This window comes from Rutidosis leptorrhynchoides, chromosome 6 (assembly GCF_046630445.1).
Source record: "Rutidosis leptorrhynchoides isolate AG116_Rl617_1_P2 chromosome 6, CSIRO_AGI_Rlap_v1, whole genome shotgun sequence".
Lineage (NCBI taxonomy): Eukaryota > Viridiplantae > Streptophyta > Magnoliopsida > Asterales > Asteraceae > Rutidosis > Rutidosis leptorrhynchoides.
In genome coordinates, this window is record NC_092338.1 from 48661739 (window position 1) to 48681425 (window position 19687).

At 31.1% G+C, this 19687-nt stretch overlaps 1 long non-coding RNA gene across 8 annotated transcripts; it reads left to right on the plus strand.

Annotated features, from left to right (window-relative positions):
* Nucleotides 1-8710: 8710 nt before the first annotated feature.
* On the plus strand, nucleotides 8711-12911 carry LOC139852131 (uncharacterized). Of its 8 annotated transcripts, none has more exons than XR_011760937.1 (4): nucleotides 8711-8922; nucleotides 9035-10210; nucleotides 10298-10412; nucleotides 10502-12911. It is a non-coding gene; the product is annotated as an uncharacterized lncRNA (long non-coding RNA). The 8 variants fall into 8 exon arrangements; XR_011760939.1 differs by having other exon boundaries at nucleotides 9035-9129; nucleotides 9351-9424; nucleotides 10001-12911; XR_011760936.1 differs by having other exon boundaries at nucleotides 9035-10412; nucleotides 10487-12911.
* Nucleotides 12912-19687: the final 6776 nt, after the last annotated feature.

The following is a 19687-nucleotide window of genomic DNA, read 5'->3' on the forward strand; positions in this document are numbered from 1 at the left end:
TGACGTGTGAAACAACGTAACACAAATGGTTTCATAATCATAAAATAGTATTTTAGGGTTTTTTTTTTTTTTTTTTTTTTTTTTTTAGAGAGAATCAACACAAAAAGTTAACTGAAAAGTTAACAGGAAAAGTCAAAGTTCAAAGTCAAAAGTCAAAGGTTAAAGTCAAAAGTCAAAGGTCAAAGTAAAAATGAGGTCGCATGCAAATATATAATAACTTATACAAAAATGATTTTCGGTCAAACATGACTAAACGGGCCACTTCAGCTATTTTTAGAAAAATTATCGGAACTCCGATTGATAAACGGTCAAAGATAAAAGTTACACATTACCAAAAAGATTAAGCATAAATATTACAGAAGTAAACTAAACCTAGACAACTCGTAGTTGCCAACGCGTTTTCGGCGTTTCAAAGTTAATTTTTCAGCTTTAATAAATTTACAAAAGTGGCCGAGTAGCCTACTTTGGAGATTTTTAGAAAATTCCTCAAAACTCGTATTGACAAACGGTCAAAGCCTGAAAATTCTCGTTACCACAAAGATATAACATGATTTTTGGCAAGAGTAAACACATATCAGGCCGACCATGACAACTGATACAAAACTGACATTTTTAAATAAAAAAGTTTCAGCTCTTTTTAGAATTTTAAAATGTGACCAAACCGTCAACTTTGATGATTTTTAGAAAAATCGTCGAGACTCGAATTGACAAACGGCTAGAGTTGTTTATTAGACCTTACAGCAAAGAATTCAGTGGTATTTTTTTTTATATATGAAACAACACAGATCAGCGAGAATTTCAGTTCCCGTTTCGACATTTCATCAAAATTTGCAAAACTTCTTTTGTCCATAACTTGACAACCGTTCAACGAAACGAGACGTGCTTTATATGAAAATTCATCTACTCGATGAGTAGAATCCAAATAACCACTTTTTATAACCCAGAAAATTAGTTCACTAATTATCATCAGCAATTTTAATTACGAAATTAATTATGCAATTTGTTTATTTCATAACTTTCTAACCATTACTTGGATTCAAGTGATTCTTAAACCAAAATTCAACTATTTTTCGCTAGCTTTTCAACGACATGCATATCTTATACCTTATCTCAATCGTATATGTAACTAATTCAGGAATCAACATAACCTATCTAATGGCAATATCAAAAGTACAAGCATTCATAATCCTATATACTCGAGCACTAGTCAGGGATACACTATTAGTATGTAAAAATTAAATTATGAGTACTCACATATCAATATTGAGATTCAATATTGCAGGAAAGGTACGTAAACGCAACGGAGATGATAAACACTCTATTGACCTCACGAGCATACCCATGAACCATACTCAATCACCTCCATAGCTATAACCCATAATTTCCTTAATCCTATCCCACTCGAAAAAAAACAACTTCGAAATCACTCGGACAGCACTCCGTCGTAATATTTTATGTATACTAATAATATCTTGAGATAATACGGAGTAAATATATATATATGTAAATCGATTAAGAGAGTTTAGAGAAAACTATTTTCAAGTTTCTATGAAATAATGAAACCTATTGAATTCTATTTATAATAGATTTTTGAATTATTAAAGTGAATTATTAAAGTATGAATTATTAAAGTATGAATTATTAAAGTGAATTATTAAAGTATGGATTATTAAAGTGAATTATTAAAGTATGAATTATTAAAGTTAAAGTAAAGTAAAAATAAAGTAAAGGTAAAGTTTAAGTATAGTAAAAGTATAAAACTATGTACGTATAATACGCGTATAAATATATATAATATTAATTTAAATCGTTATATATATTTAATAAAATAAAATATAAATATCGTTATCTTTATCATACTAGTTAAGTAATGAGTTGTCAAAAGTAGTTCTAGATATTTATAAAAGTTATATACGTTTTAATAATAAAGTTCTTTTTAAACTGAAAACGTTTTTGTACGTTTGAAACTAAATAGATCAATCGAGTCTTTATGAGATTCAATCTTCCACTATCCTTTGTCTAGTTCTTAATGATTGACAATTTGTTCATATTTATAAATCACTTTACCATTTTCCGAATATTGTTAAAATGAAAAGATTTCTCAAATCAACGTGGACCTTTCAACAGAGACTTGTAATCATAATTCAATATATCTGATAATTCAATCATTTGATCTTATCTTCTAATTCCATTGATAAACATTTTGAAACAGATACAATCATATAAAGTATTTAATCTAATATTTTGTTTACGTTTCAAGTTATAATATATATACACATATACATATATAATCATATTCGTTTAATGGTTCGTGAATCGTTGGAACTTGGTCGAGGTTGAATGAATGTATGAACATAGTTTAAAATTCTTGAAATTTAACTTAACAAATATTGCTAATCGTGTCGGAAACATATAAAGATTAAAGTTTAAATTTGGTTGGAAATTTCTGGGTTGTCACAGTACATATATATCAAAGTATGCTCAAAATATATTTACAACATTTTTAATACGTTTTACTGTTTTAAGTTTATTAAGTCAGCTGTCCTTGTTAGTAACCTACAACAAGTTGTCCATAATTAGATGTACAGAAATAAATCAATATATATTATCTTGAATCAATCCACGACCCAGTGTATACACGTCTCAGGCTAGATCACAACTCTAACTATATATATTTTTGGAATCAACCTCAACCCTGTATAGCTAACTCCAACATTACTGCATATAGAGTGTCTATGGTTGTTCCAAATAATATATATAGATGGGTCGATATGATATGTCAAAACATTTGCATACGTGTCTATGGTATCCCAAGATTACATAATATATTAGAATACATGTATAATACAATATAAGTTAGTTAGGATATGATTAATATAGATTTGTTACCAATTTTCACGTAGCTACAACAAGCAAAAATAACCAATCTTGTTTTACCCATAACTTCTTCGTTTTAAATCCGTTTTGAGTGAATCCAGTTGCTATGGTTTCATATTGAACTTAAGTTTATGAATCTATACAGAAAAAGTATAAGTTTATTGTCAGAATTACAGGTTACAAGTCGTTTTTGTAAAGGTAGTCATTTCAGTCGAAAGAACGACGTCTAGATGACCATTTTGGAAAACATACTTCCACTTTGAGTTTAACCATGATTTTTGGATATAGTTTCATGTTCATAAGAAAAATCATTTTACCATATGAACAACTTTTAAATCAAAATTTATCATAGTTTTTAATTAACTAACCCAAAACAGCCCGCGGTGTTACTACAACGGCGTATATCCGGTTTTACGGTGTTTTTCGTGTTTTTCGGTTTTAAATCATTAAGTTAGCATATCATATAGATATAGAACATGTGTTTAGTTAATTTTATAAGTCAATTTAGAAGGATTAACTTTTGTTTGCGAACATGTTTAGAATTAACTAAACTATGTTCTAGTGATTTCAAGTTTAAACCTTCGAATAAGGTAGTTTTATATATATGAATCGAATGATGTTATGAACATCATTACTACCTCAGGTTTTGTGGATAAACCTACTGAAAATGAGAAAAATAGATCTAGCTTCAAAGGATCCTTGGATGGCTTGAAAGTTCTTGAAGCAGAATCATGACACGAAAATAAGTTCAAGTAAGATTTCCACTCGAAATAAGATTGTTATAGTTATAGAAATTGAATCAAAGTTTGAATATGAGTATTACCTTGTATTAGAAAGATATCTTACTGTAAATAAAAAAGATTTCTTGAAGTTGGATGATCACTTTACAAGATTGGAAGTAAGCTAGCAAACTTGGAAGTATTCTTGATTTTATGAAACTAGAACTTATAGAATTTATGAAGAACACTTAGAACTTGAAGATAGAACTTGAGAGAGATCACTTAGATGAAGAAAATTGAAGAATAAAAGTGTTTGTAGGTGTTTTTGGTCGTTGGTATATGGATTAGATATAAAGGATGTGTAATTTTGTTTTCATGTAAATAAGTCATGAATGATTACTCATATTTTTGTAATTTTATGAGATATTTCATGCTAGTTGCCAAATGATGGTTCCCACATGTGTTAGGTGACTCACATGGGCTGCTAAGAGCTGATCATTGGAGTGTATATACCAATAGTACATACATCTAAAAGCTGTGTATTGTACGAGTACGAATACGGGTGCATACGAGTAGAATTGTTGATGAAACTGAACGAGGATGTAATTGTAAGCATTTTTGTTAAGTAGAAGTATTTTGATAAGTGTCTTGAAGTCTTTCAAAAGAGTATGAATACATATTAAAACACTACATGTATATACATTTTAACTGAGTCGTTAAGTCATCGTTAGTCGTTACATGTAAATGGTGATTTGAAACCTTTAAGTTAACGATCTTGTTAAATGTTGTTAACCCAATGTTTATTATATCTAATGAGATGTTAAATTATTATATTATCATGATATTATGATATATTAATATATCTTAATATGATATATATACATTTAAATGTCGTTACAACGATAATCGTTACATATATGTCTCGTTTCGAAATCCTTATGTTAGTAGTCTTGTTTTTACATATGTAGTTCATTGTTAATATACATAATGACATGTTTACTTATCATTTTTAATGAGTAAACATAGTGTAACAATATCTTAATATGATTCATATGTAATTAGTAAGACGTTGTTATAACGATAATCGTTATATATATCGTTTCGAGTTTCTTAATTCAATAAACACAATTTTATGTATATAACTCATTGTTAAAATACCTAATGAGATACTTACTTATCATAATATCATGTTAACTATATATATAATCATATATATGTCATCATATAGTTTTTACAAGTTTTAACGTTCGTGAATCATCGGTCAACTTGGGTGGTCAATTGTCTATATGAAACCTATTTCAATTAATCAAGTCTTAACAAGTTTGATTGCTTAACATGTTGGAAATACTTAATCATGTAAATATCAATTTCATTTAATATATATATAAACATGAAAAATTTCGGGTCACTACACAAATAATATCCGAAATATTATTCGTGAAAAGTTCGTGTATCACAAAGACGTGTCGGGCATGTAAAGTCAAGTACGACATCAAGTAAAATGTGTATAAATACATTCATTAAAGTGCAAGCATTAATAATAAAAATTATTAATTAAACGTTGGAAAATCCAGGGTCGTTACACTATTGATGACAAACTTCATTTTGTGGAGGAACCGGTTGAAATTGTGGACACCTCCGTCAAGACGCTAAAACAAAGTAGAATTCCGATCGTTAAGGTCCGTTGGAATGCCAAAAGGGGACCCGAGTTTACTGGGGAAAGGCGAGATCAAATGCAAAAGAAATACCCTCATTTATTCGTGGATTCGGAAACGCAAGATCCCGAGGAAGAAACAACGACTACTACGCCTACTTAAATTTCGGGACGAAATTTCTTTTAAGGAGTAGGTAATGTAACATCCCGCATTTTTCCGTTTACTTTCCGTTTAATTATTTAGAGTCCGTTATATGATTATAACATCTTCCGAACAAACGCGTTTTAAATTATCTCGTTTAGGTAATTCACGCACCCGCTTTGAAACTTGAGGGACTAAACTTGCCAAAGGATAAAAGGTTTGACTAGGTCAACTAGTCAAACCCTTCTCCTCCACTCATCCATTCACCTCCCTTTTCAAATTTGTGATACTTCCATTTTTCTCTCAACACCTCAAGCAAAGAATCATCATCTATTTCAAATCGAGCAAGCATCAGCTCAAACAAATTACATATTCGGAATCCTTGCATCTTCCTCTTCAAATCCATGCCAATCTCATTGCATTTGGGTAACTTTCTAAGAACACTAGATTTTGTGTTCTTGATGTTTTTAACTTATAAAAGTGTTAATTAGTGTCTATGGCTCAAGTCTAACATGAATATATGATTTATGTGCTTGTTCTTGTCATTTTGATGTAACTAGCTCAAACTTAAAATGGGTGTGTTTGATTGTGAGATTTGGTTGCTTAAATATTGTTAGATGTTAAAAGTGCATGTATTAAATGTGTTACTAGCATCATTAGCTTCAATTTGGTATGTAGGTTGACATGGAATAGCTTCATAAATATAATTGTTAAATTTGTGAGTTTGAGTTAGGGTTTGATAGAAGTAAAAATGAACTTTCGATGCTTTGAATGCTTTGCAATGTTGTTTGTAAGTGTTTAGTTGTATTGTATGCGTAATTACCTACGAAATGGCATATCATATGTGTGCATTTAATTCCCGAATCATAAATGTGCATTTATGAACTTGGAAGTATTTATGATGAACTTTAAATGAGCATTCAACTTGGATTTTGATTTTTGTAAATGATGTTTTTAATTGATGAAAGGTGTTTAGTTGCATTCCTCGTTAAATTACCTTTCCAACGATGTATGGTATACGTTTTAAGTGTTTACGGTTTGCGAATTGTGCTTAATTGAAGTTTGGTTGAGACTTGAACAATTGAAACTGGTCAGGCACCAGTTCACGTTGATTGCCGTGGCGCGGCAATCCTTGGTCGCGGCGTGACATAAGCCGCGTTCAGCGGCTGACCACCATGACACTTTTACGAAAAATGTTTGCTATGCTACGCACCTTTGATTCACATGTAACTTGTTCTAACATGCTTATATATGATTAAAAACCCCAGAAAAATAGTTCGGGACCCGACCCGAACGTGTTGACTTTGACTTGACTTTGACTTGACCAAAGTTGACTTTTGTCCAAACTTAACCAAATACTTATGCAATCATCCTAACATGCTTTTATATTTGTATCATGCATGAAACTTGGCAACGTGATTCACATGCTATATGTAATCGAGTCGTAATGAGCCATAGGACTAATTGAACAACTTTGACCCATCGTGTTTACCGTTATTGATACGAACCTATTGTTTAGGTCAAGACTAGCATTCGTTCTTACACACGTTACTTTGTGAAGTACAATTTACTATTCGTGCAACTGATGTGAGATCATAGTCCCACCTTTTCAACAACTTTTACTTTTAAACTATGGGATGAGAAACATATACGTATCATACTTTTATGCTTTGAACACAAGTACGAAAACAAACATTCCACAACGAGTTTGAACAAAAAGCCTCAATTCAATATCATTAGTTACACTTGCAGGGTGTAAACGTGAACTTATATTATGTGATCACATTGGGCTTGACGAGCCCTTATTCGGACGGTTCGCTACCGTTAGCGGATGAAATATATTTTCGAGTATAGTGTATGTTCTAACACTACGTAACAGAGTACAAAATAGTTAAGTCTTGATAATTGGGTGCTCGCGAACATACTTTTGGAATACAAACGATTTGGATAATCAACTATATTAAATCTTGTGGTTCAAAAACAACGTTACTAATACACCTATGATTTCACCAACGTTTTTCGTTGACAGTTTTCTATATGTTTTCTCAGGTCCTTGAACGCTAGGTGATACATGCTTCAGCACATTATTTTTGATACTTGCTTGGATGTCGAGTATACATGCATACGTGGAGCGTCTTTTGACTTAACTTAATTTGTGTCGCATAGGTTTCAATTGTACTTAAAACTTTGTAACATGTTTAGACGTTGAACTACCTTTTAAACCTTGAAACATCTTTATAATTGAAATGAATGCGACATATTTTGGTCAAACGTTGTTTTAAAGACTTATGACCACGTAACGGGACCTAAGTAGACGGCGCCGTCAATGATGATTTTGTCGGGTCGCTACAACACACGCATGCTATGCTTGTTAATTTTTGAGAATTTCAATGAGTTCCAAAATCCATATGGACTCACCTTTTCAAATTACCTTAATTAAAAAGTTAGGTCAGGTCTTTTTGAGAGCATTTCGTCTAATGGTCCTAATGTGATAATGAGCGGGCTAGAATTAGTTATGGATAATGGTGCATATGTTGGGCCGACATGATTTCAGGTGGGTTTAATGATGAATGTAGAAGCATGTTATAATTAAAAGGGTGATCTTGGGTAAAGAAGACGCTGACAATGACGTTGTTAGATTTCGTGGCTCATAGGTTTTGTTTGGCTTTGAATGCCCAGTGTAGTCTTGTACATTTTGTTTTGTTTCGTAGCTCAATATGTTGTTTTGTTGGTGTTGTCATCACTCTCTACTGTTATTGTTTTGGGTTAATTTGTCATGTGTGTTGTTGGTGTTGGAATCACGTCGTGTAGGTTGTTATGTTGTTTTGTTAGGTCACTATTTTTGAGTTGTGTTCGTGTATTGTCTAGATTCTCGCTAGTTTTTTATATATAAATTACACTCCTCGTCCTTGTGTTATATCAGAAGTAACAGTCCTCATCCTTTATCTTTTTACTTATAGTATCCCTCGTTATTGCAGTATCGATTTCTTTCAATCCTCGTCCCTCCGTCCAACTGACGTTAATCTTGGCCGTTAAATCTAGTCATGTGCCATACATGTGAAGGTAGTCCTTTTGTTTGTTTTCTTCATTCACCTCATCTTTCCCGTTTTAACTCTCTCTCAGTCTTTTATCTACATAAATCACAAGCATAAATCCGCCACGTGTCAGCTGTGTATTCATCCTCACAAAATACAATTTTCTCAGAATTTTGAATTAAATAATCACCAATTTTCTAGATCTGACACGCGTCCCTGTAGCAACACTGATTAAATCAAACCACGATTTTCCCTATCTTCAAACCGTTCTCTTAAAAATTGAAACTACCTATCCTTCTTAATCCATCTCTGATTGAGAATTGTTAAACCCTAATCAAACCACGTCGCTTGATTTAATCTTCATCTTCAATCCATCTCCGATTCGTTGGTGTTTAACAATTAATCAATCGTCACGCGTCCCAATTGAAATCCTAAATAAACATAGTAGCGTAAAACCTACCTTCAACCAAAATCAAAGTGTTACGCCTGGTTGTGGTATGTCAGATCTCATCATTTTAATCATCGATTCTCATCGTTGATGTTAATTTGATCAAATTTCAATTCAATATTTTCTGAATTTCTCATCTTCTTTATCGTTCATCTTCAGGTTTGTTTGTTGATGATTTCTTCCTTCCTTCCTTCACCATCGTAGACACCTGCTTCAAATGGGTGACCAAAGGAGCTTCAAATGGGTAAATAAAGGTATGTCAGTTGATGTCTTTTATCTATTAGGTTGCGTGCTTTTCAAATTTCGCATATAACGTGTTCGAGGAAATGTCACATAGAATTAAATTATTAATTTATTGTAGATATGTATATGTGGTATGTAATCTTTTTATCAAGTTTAGATTTTTAGGGTTTTTTCTAATTCTTCATTAATATTTATATAAATTTTGTGTTAATTAATCTAAAATTTAGTGCAGAATGTTTATGGGGTTTGAAGATATTGAGATGGATGATGATATTAGGGAGGAATTTCCATGCCCCTTTTGTATCGGTAATTTTGATATAGTGGGCTTGTGTTGTCATATTGATGTGAGCATCATCTTGAATCTAAAAATGGGGTATTTGTTGTTTTCAGGCTTCATTAAAAGCTTATCATATCATATTATATTATTCTTTAGGTTAATTATAGAGTTTATTACTGTTTAGTAAGAACATTATATTCAACAGCAACATATTTTGCAAACTGTTATTAGTAACCACCGTCGTCTTATTCTGTCGAACGCCATTTGATTCTATCGACCGCCATTTGATTCCGTCCACCAGCGAAAAAGTGCTGTGTTATTTGTGTGTTATTTGTTATTTTTATCAAAAGGACTTTATATTGAGTCGTATAAGGATTTGTCTTCTTCAACATGTTGCTGGTGCATCTTTAAGTGCCTTAGTTGTATTCTTCAACAGGTTATTGGTGCATCTTTAAGTGCATTTGTTGTCCACATTGTTTGTTGAAGATGGTAGTAATGTTTGCTCGAGTAATTGGGCTTCGTTGATCATGTAGCATAACTATCATTTGGTTTTCCTATTGTGTAACAAAGAACTTTCTAATGATTTTAAATTGTTTCTTTTTCAGGGTCTTAATTACATGTAAAGTAAAGCTACACGATGAGCGGTGTGTTCAATTCCAACATTTCTATTTGTCTTTATGCTATTTTGGCAGCATAAAGAACACTTCTATTTGTCTTTATGCTATTTTGACAAAGCTGCCTTTTAAATGGTGTTCATCACTCATGTATATGATCGCGACAGCAGTTCTAAGACATGATATATCAGAAGCATTGAGGTGACATGTAGTCATGATTTATAAATTTATCGATTTCGCTTAAAACTAAAAATCTGACTATTATTAATGTGCCATTTTCGTCGAAAGACATTGATTCTACTATACTTCCATTACTGTCAACATATGCTGCTAGATCCAGAAGTCCCTACCAACATTCTGCCATTGTTGTTACTGGATGAGAAAGATTTTTTAATTCGTGAAGGTGAGGCGTCTATACTTTCATCAATGCTCATTATTTTGTTTGAAATTGAATTATGATCTTTCGGTAAATAACAGGTTCATTTGTTGTAGTTAAATTACTGTAAATATGCCACTTGGTCTACAAGTTTCACTTGGGGGATTATTCACCATCAAATTCTCACACAGCCTCAACGGCACGTAATGAATCAGCAAATATTCCGAAGTCAAGTTAGATATCAAGAAACCAGGTATTTGATACTACTTTTTTTTCTCAAGAAAGCGGGTTAAGCGAATTCGTATACATGATAAGTAACGAATTCATATACTCTGAACAATCGAAAAGTAGGTTAAGCGAATTCATATACATCATAAATTCATAACTGACCCTTTCTAAAGTCAGCTTCTTAAAAAATTATATGCTTTAGTCAGATTTGTTAGACTCAACAGTTTGCTATGATTAATCTATTTTTTAGTCATAAAATTCATAACTGACCCTTTCTAATTTCTTTAAATGATAAGGGATAGATTGTCATTTTAGCATCATAACGCTTTAGTAAATTAAGTCAGCTTCTTAAAAAATTAAGATTTTAGCATCATAAATTTATGACCAACTTGAACCTTTGACTGTATTCATCTCCGGTCTGTTAATTTCTATTAGTTTGATTATGTACATATGTTTCTCAAGTTTTCATACTTTGGTTCTTCTTATCTAACTTATATGATTTTTATTGAAATTTAAAATAATCTCTGTAATTTGGCTATGATTTCCTTATTGATATTTTCATAGATTACTAATACACTATAAATGTGTTCTGTTACAAGTTTGCTTAGTTTTTTTAAAAAAGATTTTATGTCATTACCGAATGCAACGAATATAGGATAAGTATGAAGGTAATGAAAGATAGTTTAAGTTTATGACTAATGAGATTGAGGATGTACTTGAGGATACCTTAAATGATTAAGCGCTGTTTAGGGGAAGCAAAAAAAGAGGTTATGGAATTGAGGGCATGTTAAGATCATTAAAAGGTGCGACTCTGGAGGTGGCAATATCGACCCGTTTTCTTTTAACCGGGTCAGTAGGTTCCCTTTCCATCTATTTGGGTCAGAAGTCAGAACCAGTAAATTTAATACAGGTCAAAGGGCTGGATTCGATTGCTGTGCAACATTTCATGTTTCTTTTTTAACTTAATATCTTTCTGTGTTTTTTACTTAGTTGAGGAATGATTTCTTTCTAATTATAAGATGATATAAGAAATAATGGTGAAAGTTATGCAACTATGCAGAATTTATGGTTTAGCTATGCAACCGCTCTTGATGAAATTCTTGAGTGTGAACATCAACCCCATGGTTAGATTGTTCATTCGTTATATGTTTTCATAATTAACTATCATGATTGTCATTCGTTATAAGATTTTTAATTTTTTTTTGTTATTTACAAGTCCAAGGGAAAGAGAAAATGTTCAAATATAAATGATCAATTATAGGATAGAACGGAAAAATGATATTTATATGAACTTTGTTTTTTTTGACATATATCGGAATCCTGGAAATGTTTGTCAAATACAAATAGACTTAATCTCTTAGACAAACTTTCAAGTTTATTTTGCTAATTTATTACATCTTCATTTTAATGTTGCCTCCTTAGATGTCAATCAATAAAATTCATGGTATTACTTTAATTGTTCAGAGAGTATAACTTTAGCTGTATCCAAGGTTCCAAAAAATGCTAATCGGGGATTAATTGGTCGGGACCTTTATGTCAAGAACTGAGAAATTTAAAATCTTATTTTACCAAATACAATGGATATAATGGATAGAGAAAATAATTTTTAATTGTGCAAAAGTTGTTTGATTTTGGACCTGAAGGATTTCAAGTGGGCCCAATCGCTTTGGAACCAGATGGATTTCGGGTCAGTTTGATACGATGGTCCAAGTGAAGAACTTTACAATAATTCAATGCACTTTAAGAGCTTATAAAGATTTAGGTGAGAACTTCTGAAATTCTTATTTTACTTACTTCAGGTCCTAATGTTCATTTATGTCTTCTGTCCTTTGTCACCTGTTTCTTCTTTTTAGATCTTACAAGTAGTATATAAATATGTAAATGTAAATTATATACATGGTATTGGTAGAGATAATGAGATGTGAAATGACATAGGAAATTTATATTATATCCTGTAGTGTGTATGCCAAATTTATTTTTACCATATCAATATGTTCCAAAAACTTACATTATTCAAATGGCATGTTTTGTATTATAAATTTTATCATACTCATTCATCATATGCCATACCTGCATATTTATTACAAATGAGCATGTTTAATTAGGCTATATGTAATAATTATACTTTCCTAAGTTTTTGGGTGGTCTGAACAAAATGTATAAGTTGGGTCAAAAGGTGAAACGGGTCGTCGTAGCACCAGGTCAAACAGGTTTCATCAAATCATATAAAGTTCTCGGCCATATTCAACGTCACTTTTAAATTAATTCTTTTTAATATTTATGGTGTATTTAGTAAGTGGGTTGAAATTGCCAACTATAAGCAATTTTTTTTTGTGGATGTTACTTAAATGTAAGTAGTTTAAAATTCGTTATGCGTTGCTCCGAAATGTAATTTTCTCGATGGATAAATGTGAATTTGTGACGGACTGACGGGCACACAGTTTCCTCAAAACGAGAAAATACTTTACCATATTCGGCCTGTTCATATATGAATGAGCCATAGTTACTATATACATGCTCATATATAATTGAGTCATAGTTACTACATATAGCGGAATCATGTATAATAATATACCCTATCTAATTAGTACATGTATATTTTATTTGATATTGAACTTGATCATCTGGCATATTGAAGTTGGTTAAATTTTTGTACATACTTTGTAGGCTACAATGTGCTTGCTAAGGCACTATTAGGTCTAATAATCCATCAGGGCGGTTAATAACTAATTTATGTAGAGTTGTCGTGCAACACACGTGATCTTTAGAAATATTCTAGATGGTTTCATCACAATTCGTAAGTTTTCTTATCGTGATCCTTTGAAGAAATTTGATAGGTCAAATGTCAAAGTTGTGATTGCAAATCTCATTACAGTGAAAGATATCCCAACAAAGACGGACTTTGAGGTCCTCATTCATTATACATTCACACTTTAGCCTTTATTATTAACAATATTTTGTTAATAATATACCGTAACTCTCCATGTTTGTGCTGGTGGGGATTTTTATAATGTTCCCCTAGAAACTGAAACACAGTAAAATAATATTTCGAAAGTAGCGGTCATAGTGTTTTGTGTAAAACAAATATACTTAAGCAGTTCATTCACAACAATACTTATGATACTGTCTTTATCATATTGTTAATTGATATAACATTTTACGATTCAAATTTGTTTGTTGAAGAGTACCCGTGCAACGCACGAGCTCTTAAATCTAGAGCTACTAATATATAAACAAGACAAGATGGATGTGAATATCCGTCATTAAAAAATCATGTGATGGCTGAAATGGATCAACCAAAGGATTTACAACAAGAAGTGAATGTGTGAATGCGAAATATTAATACCGATGGGCAATGTTTTGGTGAGTCTAATTATTTTATCATCACTCAAGTTTTATTAACATTTTCTATTATATAATAATGTGGCTAAATATGTAATACATTTAAATGTTGTGCCTATTCTTAAAGTTTTATAATTCTATTTTTTTAGCGTCTGCCAAACAAATTGATGTTACTTCCTGGTCTACGAAGTGGTAAAAGAGTTTCATGCTTCAATATGGAAAAATTAAGTACAAATGGAAGTTGAAACAAGAGAAGTCGAAGAAAAAACCAAATCTATGTGTGTTTTGGATTCAAACGTTTCAAACAACAAAAACGACTCAAGGCAAGCACAAAATGTTTATTCCACTACGAATACAAGGAACATGCTTTTTATCTATTGCATGTTTAGAGGAATTAGTAACGTAAATCTGTGTTATGAAGAACTGTACGAAACATATTTTGAACCTTTTATTTATATTTATTCTTTGTCCTTTACAAATTAAACGCATACAAATTATTAGGAAAATGACTGAAAAATATTATATAATTTTTTCGGATGAGTACCCGTCCAACGGACGGGCTCATAAATCTACTATACTTATATATCCTAAAAACAAAACCACTGTTCATAGAGAGTTACCAACTCCCTTTTCTTATTCCAATTTCTTTCACTATACCTACGTGCTTTATTCTTTTCCCAACTCTCACGTGTGTGCAAATTCCATAGTCAAACAAACCTCAAAAACCACACTTCATTCTTCGACACAGACACATAATCCTTTTCCACGTGCAAATACAAACACGTATACATAATCCCAAATCAACACTTCATTCCATTTCCAAATTCAAACCCCAATTAAATAAAAACGCAGACACAAACGGTTTCGATTTCATTGCTCGTGACCGCGTTTGGTTCCAGATATTCGTTTCAATTTTGTTGCTCGTGACGGCGTATTTTCAAAATAAGAATTCGGAAAGAACAGTCTGTATTTCCTGATCTGACGATGTTTGGAACTCCGACGGCTGCCACAGATCTGGATCTACAAACGGATTTCGATTTCGTTGCTCGTAAAACCGATTTGTTCAAAAAGAATTCGGTGATTAAAGATATTAATGGCCTGGTTCGTTCGGTGAAGATAGACATGTTTGAAAACCACCACTTTATTATTATGCCATGGATTTCAGTAGATGTGTTTGTAATTAAAGATTATTGATGTGTTTGTCATGGATTTCACTAAATTTTGAAGCTTCTGTGTCTCATCAATGATGTTCTTGCTCTTGTTAGTGCACAATAAGAGCTAACCTAGTTTATCTTCGGTGGTAGCGCGGGCTATGCGGTGGAAATTTTTTTAGACTTTTACTATACTAACTTAATAGTGTATTTTTTTTTTTTTTTTTTTTTTTTTTGCGATACTATTGAATGGTGTAAATTTTGTTGAACTTTTAATTAGTAACACCCGTGATTATTAATTCTAGATGCGCTACCGGTGAGGTAATTTTTTGATTGTAGTGTTACACTCTTTAAAAGGCTAGATCGAGGTCTTTATTCCCCCTTTAAGATTTCACCCATGCATAAACGTTTTATTTATATGCAACGTTATTTAAGGGGTGATGATATATACACAACCAATTTTTTCAAATACACAACCAAACATGCTTTACAGTGTTGTACAGTACACACTGTAAAACATGTTTGGTTGTGTATTTGTAAAAATTGGTTGTGTATATATCACTACCCTTATTTAAGAGAAATGATCTATACATTACTAGTTTTAGCCGTCATTATTAAATGTATTTTAAAGTGTTATATATATATATATATATATATATATATATATATATATTGGGGAGAGATCAAGGGATAAAGAGTAAAATGGGGATAAGTGGATAAGCACATCCTGATCACAGATCTCATCAAAATTAAAAATAACGAGGAGGGGCAATATAGTAATTTGGTAATTCCATATAAAAGCCGTGATATAAAGAAAATATACAATATACTGTAATGATTACAACAATTAGGGTTTATGTTCGTCAAATTCACCTCGTAATTTCCTACAAATTCGCACTCTGATTAAACCTACTATCACGACCTTAGGTGTTATCTTCGTAAAATTCATCTCGTACTTTGTACAAAATCAAGCTCGTATAATATACTATCTCAATTTAGACGTGGTTCATTCAAAAACCATCTCTGACAAATGCTATCGATTTTGATGGTCCGGTACGTCCTTCTGATTCTTAGTTTTACTTGATTTTGAATGTATGTGTTCATGATTTTGGTAATATGATTCAAATTTTATTAAGATGAATTGTGTGAATGACTGAATTCAGTTGTGGCGGATGTGAATTCATTTGTTGACTCGACTTTGAAGAAGACTTCGGGATTTGTCAATCGAAATCGGTTTGTCTATGATCTCTACCTAATTAATTTTGAAAGATTGATTATTATGCACCATTGAATTTAAAGTTTGTGATTTTTTGATTAACTGAATGTTGATTTATAGTTGTTCTTTTTGTTATTCTGAAGATGAATACATGTTTGGAATCACAAGTTAGATATTTAGCTTTAAATTAATTCATGCAATCACAAGACAGATATTGAGCATTTAATTCTTTCAAAGGTAAACCTACTTTTCTAGTTCTTATGATTATTTAGTTTTACCATAAGTTTAGCTTTCAATTTTGCAATAATGGAAAAGTTGCAATGTTTATGGAGCATCTTGATAAAGGAAAGATTGTGATGTTTGATTAATATACCAGATATTTATATAAGTTCATCTTTCATGTTTTAGTTGGCTTTGTTGCTTTGTTTTACCCTTTATTAATGAATAATGATTAATGAAATACTGTATCATCTTCTCATTCTAAATTTGTTTCTTTTTAGGTTTTCGTAAGAGACTTTGTGCCCAGCGCATTGACTTTCTTAATGAACGGAGAGTCGGAGAGCCTGAAATAGTAAAGAATTTTCTATTAAAAACCGTTTTCCTTCAATCACGTGAAAAAAGGTAGACAAGTTCAAATTAGGAGAAGGGGTGATTCCTGCAAGTTTTAAAGTGCTCCACGACCCGGTTCGGAACACAGAGACCATATTAGCAGATTATGGTGAAAGTGCTATCGGGCGGGTCGCTCCAGTTGATTAGGGTTTTTGGTGGATTATTTTGCTGCGAGCATATACAAAGTCAACTGGGGATACTACTCTAGCTGAAATGCCCGAATGCCAAAGGGGTATTTGTCTTATTAAGACTTTGTGCCTGTCCGAAGGATTTGATACGTTCCTGACTTTGCTTTGTGCTGATGGGTGTTGTATGATTGATCGTAGAATGGTTAGTTCACAAATATACCTTGTCTTTTGGCTCTTATATAGTTTTGAAGTTATCGGCTTTTGTCTATTATCTTGTAACTACATGTCATGTTATTAAAGAAAAATGTACAAAAGATGTGTTTATGGGTCAACTCGCTGGCTGTCCAAAAATAAACTTTCATGTAGTGGGACGTGAAAGATAGTGAATTTAGGAAATTTACATAGCCTTTGGTTGGTCTTTTTGTCCATTTGTATGTGATCTCAACTAATTGAATAACTTATTCCATAAAGTTGTAATGATTTATATTTCTGAATATTTCTTGTTCTCAACATTTATAATGGAATTTGTTAGAATGAAATCAAATGAAAACACATCACACAATATAGATAAATTTCAATTTTTTTTTTTTATGTTAAAGAGCTTTGTTTGAGTTTTGCAGGTATATATCCACCAAAATGCATATCGCAGGTTTGTAAGCGAGTTTATTAAATATATAGAGATGTTGTTTCTCGATTATGCATGATCAACCTGTAAGAACCCGTTCTAATCCATCCGGACGAAGTTCATATCGATTATAAACGATTCACAACAGTTGGTTACATCGCGAGGTACTTGACCTCTATATGATACATTTTACAAACATTGCATTCATTTTTGAAAAGACAATCTTTCATTACATCGAAAGTTGACGGCATGCATACCATTTCATAGTATATCTAACTATAATTGACTTAATAATAATCTTGATGAACTCGACGACTCGAATGCAACGTCTTTTGAAATATGTCATGTATGACTCCAAGTAATGTCTCTAAAATGAGCAAATGCACAGCGGAAGATTTCTTTCGTACCTGAGAATAAACATGCTTTAAAGTGTCAACCAAAAGGTTGGTGAGTTCATTAGTTTATCATAAATAATCATTTCATAATTTTAATAGACCACAAGATTTTCATTTCTCATAAACATACGTCCCATGCATAGAGACAAAAATCATTCATATGGATTGAACACCTGGTAACCGACGTTAACTTAATGCATAGAATATCCCCAAAACAGAACCTCTCGTTTGTATAATAATCTCGAAGTACTAAAGCATTCGTACCCCGAATGGGACTTGTCAAGGTCCATAGATCTATCTTTAGGATTCGCGTCAATCAGGGGCCATTTCCCTAAATTCTTAGGTTACCATACTTGAAGGGCGATATTCGGTTAATAATCCAACCATAGAATGTAAATTTAAATACTTGTGTCTATTTCGTAAAACATTTGTAAAATCAGCGCATGTATTCTCAGTCCAAAAAATATATATTGCAAAAGCATTTAAAAATGGAGCAAATGAAACTCACCTAATGTATTTTGTAGTAAAAATACATATGACTATATTGAACAATTGAACAATGCAGAGTTGGCCTCGGATTCACGAACCTATATCAATTGTATATTTATTAGAACATATAATGGAAATCTCATAATTTCATTTATTAATATATATATTATTTATATAATTGTAGTTATGTAGTATTTTTATTAAATTCCATTTAAAAACATATTCTTATATTATATTTTAAATTATATGTTATATGTACATATTTTGTATATATATATATTTAAAATGATTAATATCCATACATTTAGTTATATTAATATATCTATATATTATATATATGATTAGTATTATGTAAAAAAATATTATTAGTTTGTTATATATATAAGTATTTATATTGATATTGTTATTATGTTTGATATGTAGGTATATAAACTATTACTATAATTATAATATACGTATTAAGTATATTTTAGGTAGAATATAGTTATTTGTAACAAAATGATAATAATTTTGATAATAATAACATACTAATAATAATAACTTTCCTAATATCGATAATACTAATAACAATAACGAATTTGTTAAAATTGATATTTATGTTAATAATAATAATAGTAAAACTAATAATTACAAAAATGATATTAATACTAATATTAATGAAAACTAATAATAACGATACTTCTAAAAATGTTGATAATAATGATAATATTAATAATATCAATGATGGTAATGAAAATAATGATAATCCTTAATAATACTAGTAGTAGCAATAGTAACTAATAATAACCATATTAGTAGCAATAATAATAATATTTGGTAGTAATAATCACATTAATAATAATAAGTGTTAATTAATAATAGTACTAATAATTATATTACTACTAGTAATAAATACAATCAAATTAATAATAACACAATTGATATTAATTTAATTATAACAAATAATAATAATAACCATAATAATAATAATAAATATAGCATAATAAAAAGGAATCTACCTTAAACTAAGCTTTTTATAAAAAGAATGCATCAAGCAAGGCTCGAACCCACAACCTCCCGCTCACATGAAAACACCCCAAACCCCTAATCCGTCTTTTGTTTTCTGAATAGATCCTTTTC